Here is a 20,083-nt window from a genome sequence, read left to right on the forward strand (position 1 = left end):
TTAAGATGTGTGTCGACTGTCCATGATATACGAAACGAATGAAAGTAAAGAAAGATAGGCGCGTTGGCTCAAGTGCTTCTATGTAGCGATATATATATCCAGAAATCAGCTGATTCTAGGTAACAGCGGGTAAATTGTATGATAATAAGGCTAGCTATCAAATGTTTATTGTGAATCATGCCCCTAATCGCTATATTTGAATTTTACTTTTCATTGCAGTTTGTGAGTTACCGGCATCGTCTATGGAGCATTTGTCACGTATCCGTTCTCGTGGGGATTGAAGGTGTCTTTGTGACATAGTATATTAATTTCTAGTGTATTAACTAGCTAGCTATCACTAGTTTTGTTGATCGGATTAGTCGGTTATGTTCAGCTACTGCCTCGACAAGCACTGGCCAAATTTTTTACGGACAATCTAACTTCTCACCTTGTATAGGTACGCAATTATGTTGTTTTGCAAGAAGAATTGTAGCTCTCATGTACCAACTCCTTAGGATGAAACTGAAGAGGAAGAGCAGTTAGTTGTGAAGACAATTATCCTCATTGAGTGTTAATAAAAATAGCAGCAGAGATCATTTGAAGTGTGTGGGGCAAAGCCTAATCCTCTGCTCAAAGCACTAAAAGTGTAACGTGCCTGGCCAAGTGGATGGGTAGCTTTTTCCTCATTCAATGGTAATTCTCTCGGCGTCCTCACTCCACGAACGAGTCAGTCTATATGTGAGTAAGGAAGACAGAGAAAGCATTGATGCTCAGACATATGGCACGATGTCCTTCAAAAAGTGAATCATTCGATAACATAGCGGATTCGTTCATGCAGTGGTACGCAATTATGGGAGCTCGTTAGGAAATTCAATTATAGTTATTAGACAATTTGTGGAGTTTGCTGGGCTGTCCAATTATTATAACCCCCTGAACGAGAGATTCTATGACTAAGCAAGCAATTATATAAGCATATATAAGCATTATACACAGTGTCGAGTAATTCAATTTTGTGTTGATCACCTCGAAAACCCGTAAAAGCATTTTTTGTGCTTCCCTGTGTTTGTAGCCTTTAGTCGAAACACTGCCCCGATTCAGGCTTCTGTACAAGTTTCACAAACAGGTAAGTTTTTTTCATAAATTCTAACGACCTAAGTATAAATTTCATTGCCACCACAAGTCCGGGTAGAGACAATTACTCAGTTTAGATACCTTTGCTTTGAAAAATGTGACATCTCGCATTTTAAAGAGGAACGAGCTTATACGCAGGTTTTACGTTCATGTTGTCATTTAAAAACTGAGAACTTTAAAAAGCTGTGTTACCTACAAGTGTAAGGTCCTTTTGCCAACCATTTAGGCTTGATGCCCATTGATAAATTAATGTCGGCTAGCACCCAGAGGTTTCTCTGTGGAGTGAATGTTCAATTATATAGACGAAAAAACCAGAGAGATACTTTTAATTTACATTAAAAAAATTACTAGTACCAAATCATCAATTTCATCATTTTCCGTTTGTTTTTTTTTCATAAGCTCATGTATTTGAACGCTATTATATTGTTGTCAAAATTAACACCATTGAAATTGAATTCTATGTTTAGTTATAAAAAAAAAACTGCGCTAATTTTAGATCGGTTATTTGGATCCAGTACAGCTGGCGTCGATACGCAAGAAGCGTACGTGGGTTGAGTGTTCAGATTTGTTCCCAGTTTCTGTTTTCTATCTATATGCCTACTGCCAATTTGATTTATTTATTACCACGAGCTAACTAACGATAAGTCTGAGCTGTAGAGTTATTGTTTCTTAAAATTGCAATACATTTCAATACACCGTTATTGTCAACTGTGTGGTATGTTATCGTCGCGGTCCCAGTGTATCAGGTCGATTAATTGATGTACAGAAAGCTTTATCTGGAAAAAAATAATTAGAGGTGACATGTTGTTTCTTTTCCACTGAAAATGCCTAAAAGGGTTGCCTTCTGTAAAACCTAACTGAGGTTATATTCAAGGCTACGGAGAAATTTTTTTTTTCTTTTCCTATAGTTTCCTTCCTGTGTAAACATTGTCGACGCTAAAAGCTTGACCAACCCAGATCGATTCGTCTACAGTTAATCAATCATAAAGCAGAAAAAGTTGATCCCAGGACAAATTCGTTAGTACCTCGTTAGTTAGGTACTCTGGTCCGACCTACAAGACAAGTTACGTAGGCATTGAATGTAGATCCTTATGCAGTATGTTTTTATCGATTCAATTCTAGTGTATATTGCCGATTGTGGCTTCTTGTATTTCCCAATAGCTTGGTAATTTTCTTTCGTGACATGCTCTAAACTCACGCAATTACAGACGGATAACGTTCTATCACCGGTCGTCCAAGACAGTCTGGGAAATGTATCTTATTTTCGATAGACCTACTGTTATAGTACTTTCCGTTCTATTGTGTGGTAATTAAGTAAGAGACCAACAGCTGTCAGAATGTATGTAGTTCTCTTTTGTTTTCCACATGCACCCGACGTGTTCAATCAATTTTGGAGATGTGAGCTAGCCTTGTAACTATCTATTTTTCGTTCGGCCATCTCTTCAATCCCCACGTCGTTCTGTACAGCGCGTCTGAGTAGCTTTCAAATAAGAACTGGGCTCTCTGTGGTATGGGAACAAGGCTGCGAGGAACCCATGCGAGAAATTGGTTGAACATCATAACAACATTTAGTGATCCTACGATACATGTTTCGCCTCGGTAGAAAAGTTTCTTTCTTTATAGGAAGGTGTAGGATAATTGCGTAAATGGTAGGAAGACAGCCCGGCACTAGTGAGACCTTGTGATAAGAAATGCTTCTCCAAAAGGCAATTTAACTCTGAGTTATGTAATATGTTATAAACGAAGAACAGAAAGATGTCCTAGTTCATCTAAGTAGCCTAGGTAGTTGCTGGTTCGTCCTGCGTAATCGACCGAAGTCAGACAAATTTTCAGCAGACTTACTATGGTTTTATACGAAGAAGTAACGGGGTACTTTCACAGTCATTCTACTAACTAGTTCTCAATTTTGCTTAGTAATTTCCATCGATTTATTAATATGTTCCTATCTATCTTCGGATAAGCATTCGTGTTCGATATGAAACGTAGGAATGTCTATAGCGATCCTGTAAAATCTGTTTCGGAGGCTCTGGCGGAGGTAAATTAGTTATTAAGAATAATCATAGAATTAAACAATATTTAGTTGTTCAAATTAATGCGGCGCACTCATACCTGAATTGGCGTAGAAGAAAAGGTCTAGTTCAGCTACGAAAATAGACAATTTTTGGTGATTTGTGGTTGACAAAAAGAAAAGGCTGTCGTTAAATCAGAAGCAGCAGTAAGTAGACACTGGCAATACCATGAAGCGTTACGCCTGTACAATGGCGGCCACGGCTAGGTATATCTGCCACATTAGCACATCTTCTTTTTGTGTATGGTCTTTTTCAAGGCGCACCCTATTAATTTTAGCATGGTCCTAAATCCGCATACTTACCTATCGGTCGTCATCAAAGTTTAAGGTTTCTGCTTGCCGGAGCCTTCGATACAGAAGATGGAGCGATGTGATCTTACTGATATTCATGAAATACACAAAAGGAAGCCTAACAATGCCAGCCCCATCTTCGTTCACGGCGGAGTCCACTGTCATCAGTGAGGGCGTATAGGAGGCCATTGTTCTAACCGAATGTTCTGCAAGTAATGGGAGCGCTCATAAAAATCCCCATATGCTCTTCAGAGTTGGGATCGGGTCGTCTGTACGAATTAGGCGGATCTGGTTCATGCACAGTCTCTAGCGTCTCTGAGAACATGCAAAATTATATTTCTAAAAAGCTGAAAAAGTAAACCGTATGCTACAGAACAATAAAACTCCGTACGACGCTTATTTGTTTTGATGCGGGTCTTTTTAACTATGTTAGAATATACCATGATACTACGATAGCTATATATTTAGATTATATCACAGTATAAACGAGCCACTTAATCTACAACTGTAACAGCAAAGCAGATAGCCCAGTTCAATATGTTGGTCAGAACCGACGCTGTGTAAGCTCGCATTGAATAATTGCGTTTGCTAGAAGACCATAGCCATATTTGTCTTTATGCAACCCATTCGAAATGCCTAATTAGTAACCGTAAGCAACCCCAGGGAAGAAGTTTGGTAACCAAATATTCTTGGTGAACCTTGCAGAAGGCCAAAGGATCAGGACAAACTCACTCATTTGAATAAAGTTCACTGAAAATGACATGGAATATTTATGGCCGAATTACAGCTGTCACTCAGACTATTAAATACAAGAATGTAAAAAAGAGCAGTAAGGTTGAAATGGGTGAACACGACCAAGGTACATCATGCACTTTTAATAAACGCTCGTTGTTTCTTTAGACCTAGCCTAATCAAAATGGATTCTAAGTAAGGTGCTTTACTTGCATAGAACGAAACGAACATTCAATCGGCCTGTTCTTCTTCGAAGACGTCAACCTCAAGCTGACCTTTTGCTCCGCCGTAATCCACTCGGTTTGATACTAAATAGTGCGCCGCAAATACGTTTCGCATAGTCAGAATTTTCTAAAAGAATACTACTATATCTCGACAATGCAATAAATAACAGACACACCAGATATTAGGTCAAAAATTATTAAATCCAACTTACTGTTTCGTATATAGTTTGTACAGGGCCATATTTCTCATATAAAAAATCCACCAAAATAGCTGATTGAATGAGATGGATACGTGTAACAATGGGCTTGCGTATGTACAAAGATTTGGTCCACGTAGCTGTTTTCACTACAGGTCTGGCGCCGCTAATCAAATTGCATTAACGATGTAAGTAAAAATAACGAACACTATTACTTAGAAAATGTTTGACTTCATATTTCTTTTGAGTCTGCTCTACACGTGTGAATGTTATGGTAGTGCTGGGTTATGTTGTCGGCGTACCGTGATCTGTGGTTGTTCTTCCCACCCATGTCGGAAGCGATGCACGGACGAAGTCTGTCCAGCCGTTAAAAAGCCGATCGCAAGAAACTTTGGCCTATTTCTAGGCCACAGGTTCTATTCAAAACAGAAGCTCGTTCTATAAGTTAGTTTATAGAACGTGCGTAGAATTTTGTTTGGGGCAGCCGGTCGTTGCTTTTGATTTGATCAAGAGTATGGCCAGTCCTCGTTATTTCTGCTCTAGTTGTCTTTTGTTGTTGTCTTTATTATGCTTAGCATTAATAGTCTTTCTATTTTTTTCGTCTGCCCTTGTTCCTTGTTTTTCGCTCGCTACTCCACCATAAAGTGCATAGACGCGTTGACTTCCATCGGCTTTATTTCTCATTGCTCATTTACAACGAGTGGCATGCATTCGTTTGGTTACGGTGGACATCCACCATTTCAGTTGTTGCTAGCGGCGGATAGGGTAAATCATCCAAAGCTAGCCAACAGACCTTTAAGGCCACCAGTGGCTAAATAAGGCCCTTTCAGCACAACCTTGTTTGGCCTTTGCCAAGGTTAGCAACGCCCTCCAATAGAAGTTAACAACTGCTGCAGTTATGCCACCGAGATTTGTACTTGTATGTTAAACCACAGCACAGTCCCATACAGTCGATAGAAAAAAGCCGGGTGCTCGAGGTCGACTACTAGTCACGGGTGGTCCACCGACCGTGCTACCGCTGCCGTTGTGATGGTGAAGGGTGGAATTGAGATGATCGTTCAGATGAGCATGCAATACTAGTAGCAACAACGTTGTCTGCGGGAAGAAGCCCTGTTCAAGCGAGAGTGTTGAGGGATGTGCCTATTCGACTGATCATCCGGCTAACAAACGACCGGACAGATGGGCTAAAAGAGTTGCCGCAATTGTTCATCTTTTTTTGCGTCTGCCGCTACCGCTTCTGCTCGTTTCGACTTCAATCCAGCAGGCAGCGGTCACTGTCTCAGAATGCCGAAAATATCCATTCCCTGCATTCACCAGTACTCGCCTGACAATTGGCTTTCTGAGAACTGAAAGGTCTATCAGTCTAGATGGCAAAATGCTCCTCGACTGTCGCTTTCGCCATTGTTATCATGTATTATAGTATGCGCGCCTCGTGCTCGTTGCTTGTGGTAGTATAGTGTAGCAGGTCATTCTTTTTTTTAGAAAACTCTTCTACATCTTTTTATTGTTCGCCACAGGCATCTAGCTTCACAGGCGGCGCATGCTTGAGTACTCGTCAGCTGGACATCGCCTGAGTTCAACCATGCAAACTGGCAATGGAGGAACGGCGTCGCCAGCTGCAGCTGCAAGAGTACCAGCAGCAAGCGCTGCATAGCTTGTAATGGCAGTAACAGCAGCGACATTTTCGACAAATCAACTATCATTCGCCACCATTGGGGGGAGAGGATCATAAGGGAAGCACACTTCTTGATCGCAATCAAAGAACCGGATGCCCCAGATGGACATCACATCACATCACCGTTGTGACTTCAACGAACGGTTCTAGTGGAGATGCGGCATCCTTGCTGCAGCTAATAGACACGACAGATGGCTAGATAGGCAGAATATCGCCGTCTGGTTTCAGATAACGTTAAAGCATATAAGAAATCTGAAAAAGTCAAGTGGCCTGTGTTGAATATTTCCTTCAGCATTCAGATTTCTTTCGGAAATAAACGGGCGAGCTAGTTCTGCGGTTCATGAGATCTTATCGAGGTGTATTACGAGACACATAAGACTAGTTCATGGTTAGACAGTACACAAAGTAACCACACCGGTATTAAGGTGCCAGGATGATTTTATATACATAGAATCAACCCATATTGCTAATTAAAGCACCAGTTCACGCTTAGTGTCATAAACGGCATGGACAAGATTTTGCTATCTCCAAAGTGTACGAAATAGACCCCGGGCCGTTAGCGTGCTGGCACTATTCTGGGCCATCCCTGTAACATAGAAACACGATCAATGTTCTCTCTTGACAGAGGAAGTTTTATGATAAGCTAGCCAGATGGCCATGTTAGCCACATCAAGGAGAATACTTATTCAGTGCTCCCTAAGTTGGCTTAAGTGAAGGTCTACCGATTTGGTTTATGTCCCTATTGCTTCAGACAGATCGACAGTTTTGCTTAATAGTGATGAGGAGCATATATGTGCCACACTAACAGCTCGAAATAATCGCTTAGCTAATGCCGAGGCTTCGAATAATGCGAGGTGTGTTTTCACAACGATCACTTAGAGGACTTAGTAAATGGTTCGATAAAGCGAAATATAACGGGACAAATATCAAAGTTCATTCAAAGGATACAGCTTTGCGCGGGAGCGTAAAGTACGAAAAATATACAATTAAATGAACATATCTTCTTTGGTTTGCGGTCCCGCGACACGTACCATGGCGTAAGATGGTTTTTTTAATTTCCTGCATATACGCGTATTCGTGTCATTTTTCGAAAGTTGAGCATTTCAGATATTTATATGGCACAGCAGGCAATAAATGATTTCTGTTGAGGTTGACAAGGGCGTATTGTTTGGCTCTCTCCTGACAGCAATCCGAAGATCCGGTAATATGGGGATCGGGTTAGCGAAAATATTTCGCAAGGCCTTTTTCTAGCCTTTCAAAAGGTTTCTTTCTTCTTCCAGCCGCTTTTTCCCATCAATACTTCCCGACATTTTTCGCATTTTAGCTCTTTACGCGCTCACATTTTCGTCGATCAACTTTGTCCCTCTTTACACGGACCTTCTAGAATGGATGGCAGTGGATTTGACAGGATTCGGACGTTTAGCTCAATGTGCACGCATGGCCATTCTACGGCAGCAGTGGGTGGCACAAAGATGGGTGTTTTCGAAGTGTTCTGCGTATGCCCTGGCGTCGTTTATGTCCAATGAGACATGGAAGTTCTTGGGTGTATGCTCTTGGCTGCAGTTAAGTTACTCACGTGGTCGGGTTTGGCCTTGCGTCGTTTTACGCGCCGCGAAGATCGGAAGGGGAATGAACTTATCGCCCACGCTACCACTGCGCCCTGCTAATTACTCATTGTAGCGTCTCTGTCCTTCGATGACGGCAGCGGGCAGCCATAGTAAAATTGACTGTTATTTCCTTTTTGCTCGATGCCGCCGGGCAACTTTGGTCACCCAGCGGGACTTCTTTCGGGTTGGAACACAGAGCGGGAGGGCTAGCAGAAGATTTTTGGTGGTGTTTGCAGCCAGCTGACGACTAGAGAGATGAGGACAACGAATGAAAAAAAGGTACAGGCAGTAAGCACTAACGTTTCAGCCCCGCCGGACCAAGAGTACATTTTAAACCCTGAAAATTTTACGTCTCTGAAAGCATATCCTACGCAGCATGAAGTCGTTCCTTGTCGTCTCTTCCTGCCTGTGACCACCCTTCGTCCCCCGACCTTCACGGCCGTCCCGGACGAAACGGGTATGGAGGACGACAACAATAAAGAATCAGGCCAATTATGTGTCGGCGATAGGGGGCACCGGGGAAACAGTTCTAGGGGCTAAAACGACATCGACACCACTGCTGCCTTTACTTGCAGTGGCTTTGTTGTAAGGAACACAGTGAACTTTCCTTAGAAATTAGCAGAAATCGGGACGTGGTTTTTAAAGGATAAAGTTAGAATATCGCCGTCATTACTAAAACCCATAGAGGAGTGACATAAATAGCCTCAAATCATCGTAGGATACGAAGTAACCGCCTTAGTCATGTCGCTTATTGATATAGCTATCATGGTCAGACATTAATGTCTAGCAGAGCTACATAGGACCGAGAAAATGCGAAGTTATGACTTTTTGTGTACAAAGAAGTTGCTTGCCTATCACTACAGAAAAAATCGCTCATCCTTCGCTAGATATGTCATGTCTGCAGCTGGATGCTTGGCGCATTGGCTGTGGCACACTGATGTCGCAAGGAAACACGAACGGCTCTTCTTGAATTTTCGGCCCAATGTGACAATATGGTGCGTGCAAAGATATTACGAGTAAATTAGCTCGAGGAAATCGGTGTTTGTTGCCGGGCAGGAAGTAGCACACAGACAAGCAAGGTATTCTATGCCAGAAGAAGGTATTTGATTGCACCTGTTTCCGGCCAAAAAATTGTTTTGGCGACATTTCCCCTTCAAAACCTTTTCTAAAAATCGGTAACAAAAACTATGAATAAACACACAAGGTAATTCGAAAAACTTTGTGTTTACTGCACAGATGTACCGCAACATGCTTATTGTCCACTCTATTTGTGTGGTGAAAATGTCGTAATAGATTTTGATAATAAATCTGAAATAATTACGGGTCATGTAAAATAAAGCTATACAGACCGATGTTTGAATAAGTGATCCAATTAAAAGTAATTAAAACGTATATATTACTACCGCTACTACAGAATGAGAGAATGATTTTTTCATGATTAGCGAAACCTTGAAGGGGCATTAATAGTTTCATGATATCTGAAATAAGCTCGGGATTGTGGGATATCCCGTCTCACAGCCATTCCTAGTAGTCAATATTATCATTTTTAAAGTATTTCCGAAATAGCAATTGAGATACCTGGATTTTCCGCCTTTTTGTAGGCAAAACCCAACGGGTCAGCTAAACACGTACCCAGATTTCGCCTTCCAACTAGTGATTAAAAGGCCGATGCCTCTTTTGGGTCAGCTGTCCAACTCTGTAAAAATGTCATTCTAGCATTTAGTAAGATTAGTTACGGGGGGAAGGGAGGATAATAACTGAGGAATGGGTTGCTATCGAAGTACACATTCGATACCACAAATACGACATAGAAAATCTACCCAAATACTACGATGGCAGGACCTTATATAAAAAAAAAACAATGGTGACAAACACGAAACATCGCTTACCCTTGTGTAAATCTATGGATTACTAGCAAGGGCCATAATGGCTGGCCGAGAGCACAGTATTTCGGGACAGTATATGAATCAGGATACGTAAGACAACAAACCTATGTATGGTATTAAATCAACATGACAACATAGACTTGATTAGAAGTTATATATATATATATATACCAAGTGGGGATAGTCATAAAAAGTTATTTTATCTATAGTGTACAGTTAATCGTATCTGTCGTACTATGATGTTCCTGTAACAACAATGAGTTCCACGAGCCGTATTTTACCCATCTTACCGTATGTTGTACGCCTGTATTTTGCTGATCTTTGATGTAGTTCTAGAGTCCAAAGGATAAATATGATATTACTGTTAATATGTTATAAAAATATGGAAATACAATAATACAGAAATTTGCGACGTATGATTATTTCGGTAGACGTATTTATACTTGTGGTATATGACCATCGACATTTAGCGAAAGAAATGCTTATCTCAGACTAAAGGGTTATTTCAGGCTGTTATAGGTCTAATTGAGTAGCCATAACTTTGGCCTTCTCTAACGATGTTTATTATACGTAGCATTCGCATGCCGAGAAACAATGAAATAAGGGCCGTTATATCGCGCACTGCGTTTTTGGATCTCAAATATATATGCGCACATATTAATACGTATGATTCCTGGGTTGGCATAGTAGTTGGTTTCACATTTAAGTAAAAAAGAAAAAAGCTACACATCTGCGTTGTCGACATGATTTCACGGTTTGTCCTTATACCAAAAAAAAAAAAACATGAAATAGCAAAAATGCAGCCTATCGCACAAAGTGAACAGTAGGAATTTACAGTTATTATGGTGAACCGAAAAATTTACCCCTTCATTCAGCGAATAGCAGAGAGCACTAAGTCGACGAGGTAATTTCAGATTCACAAACGAATTTGACTAAAAAAAGCAGATACAAAAGCAAAGGCAATGTCCTGTAATAACTATCAAACAAATACGAAAGTTGCTTCATAATCATATATACCGTCAGCATAAAATCTGCCCTTATTCGTTCCTAAACATTTCATGCGCAACCCACAACGTCCCTCACAATCGACCATAATTATATAGTATCATCTTGATATCTGAAGTCATATACTGTATTTTCCCAAAACGACCTTTCAAATTCACTCGGAAACAAATCATTTGTGCTCTAATCAGTTACTCTCAGGTGGAGTCATACGTATTATTCATACAGTGATGCCTTTTTCCCCGGTTTAACGTATTGCTCACACACGTAATCAATACATTAAGAATTTATCGATTCGGCAGAATGCTAAGTGAAATTGCGTAGTCCTGCTTTTCGTATAATGTCCTCTTTGGTTTTGCAGCAAGTCCGTGTGACTTGTAGGCCGGCCCCTGGAAGCATTAGAAAACATTAGAAAAACATTAGAAAATTAGCGAGATAGGACTAAAAGCGATACAAACAAAAGGCGAAACAAGCATTACGGCAGGCGACGCGCTCATCTGAAAAGGAAAGCTAACTAAGTTGTCACTTAGACGAAACCCGCCCTCACTCCAGACGAACTTCACGACTCCCTTTGACCTCCGTCGAGACTGCTTCCTTCAGTCCAATACTTTCGCTTTCGTATGTGCGAAGAAGTTGAAGCTGGGTCAGCAGATTCCATCTGGCTGCCGCAGCTGCTGTAGCTGCAAACTGGTGAAAGAGCTAACTTAGCATAGCTTAAGCTCGCTGCTTGACTAGGCCGAACTGGTAGACGCTGGTCGATGCTAGTGAACCATTAGGCTGCTATGTTCGACTGCGGACCTCCGTCTTTAAAAACTACGCAGGCTTCGCTTTAGGTAACTTGCTGGAGCATGAACTTCGAGCTGCAAGAGAAATAGAAAGATTCCAATAGAAAATAGCACGCCGTTCAGGTGAGCAGTTTCTGTGTACAAAGAGCGCTATATCAAGACGATTCGAAAAAGGCCCAGTGAACTATGGCTGCTGCCACCGCTGCGAAGATACAACAATGAGAAATCGGCATCGTTTCTCATTGAATTCTTCGAACTTTAAGCGGCCCAGAAGGGGCAAGAAACGACAGTGGAGGGCAGGTATGGGATAAAAGATAGCGAGACCAAAGAAAACGCAATCATATTATTATTGTAGAATTTAGTTCTAAAATAACAGCGCACGAACATCCGCAATGGCAATAATAACGGGAAAAGTGGAAGAAATCGAAATGGTGATACACGACAGAGACGAAGGCAGCAGATTAAGTTGTTTTTGGTGGTTTATTGTAAATTCTGTTAATATGTACTTTATCAGAATTATTTTTCTAGCTGACTTTCAGTTGACTATTCCGCGAAAAGTCTCGGAATGCGCTGTTTGGAATTGCTTCAAAAACTTAAAGTTTAGAGCTCAAAGTACGTATCCAGAAGCAAACACCAAGCAGAAGAGACAATTTGTATATTCATCGTCTTTCATGCTCGAATTTTAACCGAAGTATAGAAAAAGCCCCAGCATATCTTCATCAACGTGGTCAAACGCGGCTAAAGTAAAGTCTAAACACTGTATGGAAACTGGGGCTTACAAGTGTACCCGAGTGTTATATCTGTAGCATATAGTTGATATTGTTATTGTTCTATCCAAGTATTTAATGTACAAATTATGTTTGTAGGGGGTTCACAAGCAATTGAACTTACATCTATGCATTGTCGCGACATATAGCGAATATCCAGCTTGAAAATGGCTTATACAGTGGCGTACATTGTAAATGACCTTTCGATCACTGTGACTCAATGCGTCGTGGTATGGTTCTTCGCAACGGAATCTTTTCTGTTTGTTATAGAAAAGTTACGGCAATTGCAAACCACTGCGAGCCTATCGCTGTTTGTGGATCTTATGGTCATCGCAATTTCGATTTGTCGAATAATTTTGGACCGGGGCAGTTTCCGGCGACGCGTATCATTGATCTGCTAAGCACTGCATGATCATGCTTTGCTCAGCAGAGATCACTGCCCAAAAAACAATGACAGTCGATCAAATCCAATTAAACGAATTTGCGGCTCGACAAGGTGGCTGCTACCATCTAGAACTTATTTCGAAGTTGTTAACTTTATAATCCTTTTTTTTTTTTTACGAAACTAAACTTTTGTGCACGTACAAGAATAGCTCATACTGAATTGCGTAAGCGAAATTCATTCGTTCATAGTTGTAGTAGTTGCTATCAGAATTATGGCATCGGATTCAATCTCAACCCTTCACATGAATCTGCACATGTGCCTTTGTATTCTACAATAATTCAATGTGTAAATGTATTGTGTCCGTTAAGCAAATGTGTGTCCGTCTCTTCTGTTTCTTGTGTACACAGCTTCCTTTCGATCTAAATGCAAAATGAGACATTCAAGAATGGAAACGCCTCTGAAGAGCGTCGATTGACGATCCTTTGATACCTTTTCGTGCCCTGCGGCAGATGTTTGGACGCTTTTCGCCTTAACTTTTTGATTCGGCCAGGGCGTGAGAAGAGTGGTAAAAAGTGTTGGACGTTAAATCATGTTTCTAATTTCTCCTTCTTTCTCCTATCGATCCCGCCTATTTGAGAACCGCACTTCGTAAATCCCTTAATCCTTCGGGAGAAACTTCTTTTTTCTTTTCGAATAGAGGGCACGATCCACGTAACGGTTTTCCTTTCCGGTGGCAAGGATTTCATCAATATAGTCAGCTTCGGATACTCATATGGTAGAACGATTTCCGTAGGTTCCAGCATCCGTTTCTGACGTGCCACCCTTCCAAATGTAATCACACCGAATCGCCTCGATGTGATAGCGGGTAATACTCCCATTTTCATTATACCGCAACGATCGATTTTGCTATTAATATTTGGTAAATGGTACCATCTTCGGAATCGGCGAACCTAGAGTCAAATTCAATTTTGTTTGTCAGTGTTTAGCCTGCGGTTAGCAATTTTAAATCGTCAAAAGATATTCAGAGTCTAACGTTCCGTTATCTCTGTTATTATTATTATTATTATTATTAGAACTTTCACTCTGAAATCTCTAGAAGTTTGCAACGCTGAAAGAGGGTGAAACAAACCTAGCCGAGCAATTTGTCGGGATTCCAGTTTCAATCAAATAATAACTGCCTAGTTGATAATTACAAAGCGGTTACGCACATACGTCACGCCCAGTTCTCAAGAGGACTTAGATGCAAATACTCTGTCCAGCCCAGACTTGTTTGTATTCGATCAAATAGCTAAATATGATGAGAAATAGTTACTGCTTCAGACGTGCTACACTTGTACCCATCCATATGGGATATGGGTATTGAGGTTCATTCAAATCACCGCACGTCGTCTCCCGGTGTAGCTCTGAGAGCCATCAATATTTAGCCAACGGCCTGGAACGCACTAATTTCTTATTCAATGAATCTCAAAGTACATAGCCGACGTCTGACGGTCTAAAGTGTGAATAACCAGGCAGGGAACGGTAGTTCGCGAAGGTGACCTCTTCAATAAACGTTTCATCTCAACTTCGTTTATAGTATTAATAAATTGTCAAGCAGTTCTCGTTCACCGTGAAGGTAATCAGCGTTCCAAACAAAATATAAGCCGTTCGGCTACTACTCGTATATTGGAATCATCAGAACTCTTTTCTGAGACGAGGATATTCTGGAAACTTTTAATCGGTTGGTAAAGTTATGATCCGATCTAGCCTGGGTGTCTCGCCCGGTGCAATTTATAAATTCCACTAAATTCACGCTATAAGCAACTCATATGAGCTTTATTATATCGGTATGTCTCGCCGTGCGTAGTCAGGGAGCCACCATGCTGCTCCATTCAAAACTGGACGATAGAAAGATTCTCGGTATCACATATTGTGTTAGTATACTACACACAGTAAATGGCGCAGAGCAAATTATGCCCTTATGCAATTCGCAGTGTTTCTGAGTATAGTATCCTTAAAGTAACGTCCATATAAGGTGCGTTTTCCTTGTCGCCATCTTGCCATTCGCCTCGCCGGCTTTTTTCAGAGTTCTCACAAAAGGGACTTCGAGTCTCAGCGATCTCTTTCTCTCTGAAAAGACAATGGACGGAGCTGAGTTGCAGTATCGGAACTCGAAATTCCCAATTTGTCGATCCGAGGTGTTAGTTAGCTAACAGTTATCTTTGAGTCGTTGCTCAGTTAGATCGCAGATAGGTTTCGCACATAGCAAAGCTATCCAACTATTGGATTGGTAATTCCTTTCATAGACACTCTACGGTCTTTGCGTCTGGTTTCGGTTGTAGTGCACTCGGGATAAGTGGTAATTCGTGAATACCTTGATCACTGTGTCAGCTTTAGTGCCATAAATATATGAAGCCAGCCAGCAGAGATTTACATTTTTTTTACAGTCGTACTGTTAAAACTAACACACCATTTGTAGTTAGGATAAATAGCGTGCAGACGCACGTCGTGCCAATGTTTTATGATGACTCATGAATCTGAATTGTTAATTAAACTGCAATACAGATTAACTAAAGGCAGTACATTTTACTGGATTAAAACATTCATGTGAAACCCCAAGCGAAGTCCGCTCCCTTCCTCTATTTTACTAATGATGTATAACACCTTAAGTGATCACAGCCGTCGTCGTCTCCCTTCTCTCTCTCTTTCCTTTTCTACTGTTCTTTGTCTCTTTATTTAGACGTACTGTTATCTATCGCTGGGGAAGCCAGGGGCAAGGGACAGAAGAAGATGTCGACGATAGCGTATGCGTCTATGACTAAAACCAAACAATGGCCTTCTTGTTCTCTTCTTTCCATGGACCCTACAGTTAGCACAATGTAGATGGCAGTGGATAGCTATCATCCACCAACAATAAGCCGCACTCACTTTTCTCGTCCTTTTGATGAGTTCTCACGAGCTCGTTGACGGCGGTGCCAACACAACCGAGGTCTTCCTCCAGCGTCATACAGCGACCGCAAACTAGGGGCAACGTATGAGTACGCTGCTACGTTAATTGAGGCTCCTGCCTGTCAGTGCTCGAAAGTGGTTTCCCCCGCTTCTAACAGTGCATAAGCTTGGCACACTACAATTGCTCCTTTTTTTTTTCACTTGGTCTTCTCATCTTGGGGAATAGGGAAAGCCCCCCCGCCTGCAGAGAAAAGGAGTTAGATGTGCGAGAGGCAATCAGCTAACGCCCCGAGCAACCGATCCGCCGGCCGATCATAATGGTAGGAGGTTCAGACAAAGACAATGGTACTTTTAATGAGCTGCACTGCTCATATGGAAAGCATGTAGTGTGGTAGTAGCGCCGGGGGTGGTGGGTTCTCTTATTTCTGAGATGTGCTTTCTTGTTTGCCCACCAGCTGCAGGAAAAATAGTGCCCAAAACAGCAAAAGCAGAGTTGGAGCGCTAACACCGGCAAAACAATGTCGCCAATGTACGTGTTGTCACTGCCGCTAAAAAGAGCGAAGAACGAGCTCTGAAACGCCAGCGTTTTGTGGTGCTTTTTGCAGATAGAGGTGATGGAAGCAGTCCTGATGCCGTCTACTGCTCCATGCTATACTATCATCGACTGTAGAAAACTTCCGTAAATAGCTTGCGGTGCACTTCGGCTAGTATTGTCCGTTCAGTTCATCGTGTGATTGTCCCCTTGCGCCTGGGGTTTGCCGCCAGTCTCGTCCAGCACGCAGCCCGCTGCACCGCTCTGGTTGTTTCTGCCTGAGCTCCTCCTCCTTCCATGGGAAGCATTGGTAGCAGCTGGACTATTGAGGCAGTTTTGTAACTACTGGAAACCGGAGGCGACGCCTGTCACTGCGAATGTGATTTCTTCAGAGGTATCTACAGACGATAGAAAATAGGATGCTCGTCTGGGTGCCAACTAAGTACCAACTATAGAGCCTAGATGAGGTTTTGCTTGCCCTGTCGCCTACAGAAAGCCAAGAACAACTAAGATATTTTTTCTCGGAGAAAAAAGCCCAGCAACGGTAAAGGATTGTAGACATGTTCGAGGTAGGGAAAAACTCGTTTTCCATTGGTCAACCAAGGCTGTTTCTTGATTCAAGGACCATGTTGTACCAAGTGTCGTTATGCGTACTGTTGCACGTCTACCAGCGATGCCGCCGCAGTTGGTCAGCAGTGTTGTCAACATTAATGCTAAGGTACGATAACTCAGAAGCATATGAGCACACCGGGGAATGCACTTACGTATCAAATGATCTGACGCAACGGCAGGCCAGGCTCTTTGATAGCCATTTCCGTTGTGATACAAAAACATTAAGATAATTATGTCGTGCACACCTATCCTTATTTTCGCGTTTACTTTGTAAATGGGTGCAAAGAAGGGCGGTAATAAGCTATCTTGTCTTGCCTGCTGTAATTGACAATTTGGTCACATAAAAGGGTACATAAAATCTGACAAAAATAACACACGTTAACTTTTCTTCGATATCATACCATTGAAATTGAGCAGACATTATGTAGAATACGCGTACGTATCTTTTTTTTGTATTATATCATATAAACATTTGATCGTGAATTCTTCAATAATTGTTCCGACCCATGAAAAATCGTGGCTGGCGATATCTAGAGCGGAAGGGTAAAAATAGGTCGTCTGGCGCATTCGAGCTGTTTAGGTACGACAGCATTTCCTTCACTTCATAGCGAGAATCACCTTTACCTAAAATAGGCTAAAGAAGTCTAACCGTCGGAGAGCAAAGCGGTGGCTGAATTCTGTTAACGGCTGCCAACTCGTTCCGGCTTCCTTGCTCTGTCGATCGAGTCACGATCCAACTAGCCCAGTGAAGTGGGCTTGCTTCTCTCGCACTTACAGCAATACCTAGCTGATTATAGAGACATTTTTTCCGGAAGCTCAACGCATTTTGCTTCTCTTCTTTAGTAGCATCCCTATTTTCCCCTCATTTTTTTTTTATCTAGAGCCGTTGTCACAGTGACAGCCTTTTATTCCAAATCTGACAACACTGATGCGCTGAGTTGTAATGCGACACTTAACTGCCCCCAGTTGTCTCAGCTTCTGCTGCTGTTCCCTGTAGATGATTCCGAGGACCATATGGTCCACATGGCACATCCTATCAAATAAATAAATATATAATAAGTGCATCATAGAGGCATGTGTAATGTGCAATGCCACTGCGTTGGTCCCTCAGAAGAACTTCAAGAGAAGGCCGGTACAAGGTCTGCTGGCGGGTCCTTCTTTAATGCTACAGAAGCTACTTTACCGCCAGTAATGACGTTTTCGGTGTTAGGGGCTGGCGTTGTTGCTGCTGTCTCTGTTGCAGCCATTTCTGCCCCTGCTATATCGTGCTGTAGGTCTATACCTGCTGACGCCCCTCCAGTATCAGCATTCCATTCCTGCGTCTTTGCTCTGCTCAGCGCAGGCAGATAATGATAAGCAACGAGGCGGAAATTAGCCCCACAGTATAAAGGGGTGCCGAGAAAAAATCTCTTGCTGTGAGAATGAACGAAGGCGACATCTCTAGAAATATAGCTGGGACTTTACGAGCGAACGGAAAGTAAATGTGCGATCTTGGCAGTAAGATGAAGTCGTGAATGATGAAGACACGGCAGAAATGGACGGCTGGTCCGGAATAAGATGGGGTCGGCGAACTTGTTCCCAGGTTGCGCCAGTGCTGGAACCCTTTGCAGTGGGTCGACCCTGACAAGCCGATTTCCGAACTTCCTGGAAGATGAAAGCCGGTACTAAAGGATAAAAAGTAGGGGTCAAATCCGAAAGAAATCTGCGAAGAGTAAGAACGGCTCGAACTAGCGCTAGATGGGAAGTCATCGTGTTAGTCTTCAGCGGGTTGCTTTTTCCGTACGCCGTTGTGGATCCGAACCCATCAAACGCAAAGGGAAGTGCCAGGGATTTATAATCGCGTTGATTATTGGATAGAGGTATCGATGTAACTTGCCTTAGCGAAAGCAGTACAGTACCTTAAGTAGTCACTGCCAACAAAAGAAGGTCGAGGTTACCACTGCATCAGTCATCATGTACACTTTGCAATTAGTATTGTTTCAATCAGTAATTAATTAAGTTATACGAGGAGCGTGAGATGTAAAGAGCAATCAAAGTATCATATTGGACATCTAGAGTGAAGATCCCCTCAGTTGAGAGAGGTAAGCTAATTTTCCAAATGTGGCCAAATAGGTTAATTTTTATATAAACCTGTTCTCTGCAGTGAACAGATTATCGACCGTAGCAAACTTGTGCTCTAAAGAGGATTCTAACAGCTTCATTGAGTAATTATTCGGATTCACCTTACAGATCATACGCATATGTGTTTCGGTAAAACGATCTTCAGGTGAACTTCAGGTGCGTTTGTTAATGCACATCTGATTTTTTGAAGGGTTTGTTGTGCTTTTTGCTATTCATAATTCGACAAATCTACTTCAATTACGAGTAATTGTTATGATGATTAGAATCCTGATTAGCGTTAATTTCAGATATTTTGCCCCTAGTGCCTCTTAGAGCGTGCTATAGCAGCAAATGTCCTTTTTTTTTGTTTTATTAATAATAATTTAAGATAACTCAGATGAAAGTACATCGAATTCATTATAAAATTTTTGTTAGAAAATCTAGTCTGCCTAGTTGGCGGTAAGGAACTGCAGACAAAAAAAACTACGGTATTTTTTTATATTATAAGAACTACATAGTAAAACCGGTAATCGTCGACTTTACAAATAAGTAATCAGATACTTTATGCAGACGATCTGTGGTGCACGTAAGGAAAATTACTGCTAGAAGTATCGGGCTACCCTATGTATTCTAATAAACAGGGATCGAATGGGTCTTGTAGAGCATCAGATTGCCGCAGCTTGTTTTTCTTTGCTGAAATCGCAGCATTTCCTCACTGGAAGGTGCCATGATTAACGTATCACGGGACCACAACGTTAATCACGGTGCCTTAAACCAGATTTTTGCCTCGTCTGGTACGGCTTTGAGGTCATCTAGTCCGGACGGTGACCATCAATTTGACATAAGCCAGTGAGGTCGCGGACGCACACGATGTCCGTTTATGAAGCATATTGAATGGCCTGTAACGCAGCCGCAGATCCGCACAAGCACGGATATCTAGTTATAATATATACGTATAATAAGCTACGACCAATTTTATGCTCTATAGTGCCTAGCCACGCTTCCACTCCCCCACGAGGTATCATTGACAGCCTTGCTTCGTCTTCGTTGTCTGTAAAGGTTTCCAATAAGGCAGCGTCTGTCCCGTTGAAGAGCATTATTCACTAAAAGTCCAGTTTAACTCTATCGGAAAAATTCGGGATAGCCTCGTCAATGAGAGCCTGTGGCTGAGGTTAACTTACA

At 41.9% G+C, this 20,083-nt stretch overlaps 1 long non-coding RNA gene across 5 annotated transcripts in view; it reads left to right on the forward strand.

Annotated features, from left to right (window-relative positions):
- Positions 1 to 20,083, forward strand: part of LOC111262468 (uncharacterized) — a 39,657-nt gene that overhangs the window by 18,582 nt on the left and 992 nt on the right. For 2 of the 5 annotated variants that reach the window (XR_002681620.2, XR_015311917.1), the window contains exons 2-4: positions 220 to 436; positions 1,049 to 1,102; positions 3,501 to 3,878. This is a non-coding gene — a long non-coding RNA (uncharacterized LOC111262468). Of the gene's footprint in view, positions 1 to 219; positions 437 to 1,048; positions 1,103 to 3,500; positions 3,879 to 20,083 lie in introns of those variants that run through there. The other 3 variants (XR_015311916.1, XR_015311915.1, XR_015311914.1) reach the window with 2 other exon arrangements.

Source organism: Varroa jacobsoni, unplaced genomic scaffold (genome assembly GCF_002532875.2).
Source record: "Varroa jacobsoni isolate VJ856 unplaced genomic scaffold, vjacob_1.0 scaffold_664, whole genome shotgun sequence".
NCBI classification, from domain to species: Eukaryota; Metazoa; Arthropoda; class Arachnida; order Mesostigmata; family Varroidae; genus Varroa; species Varroa jacobsoni.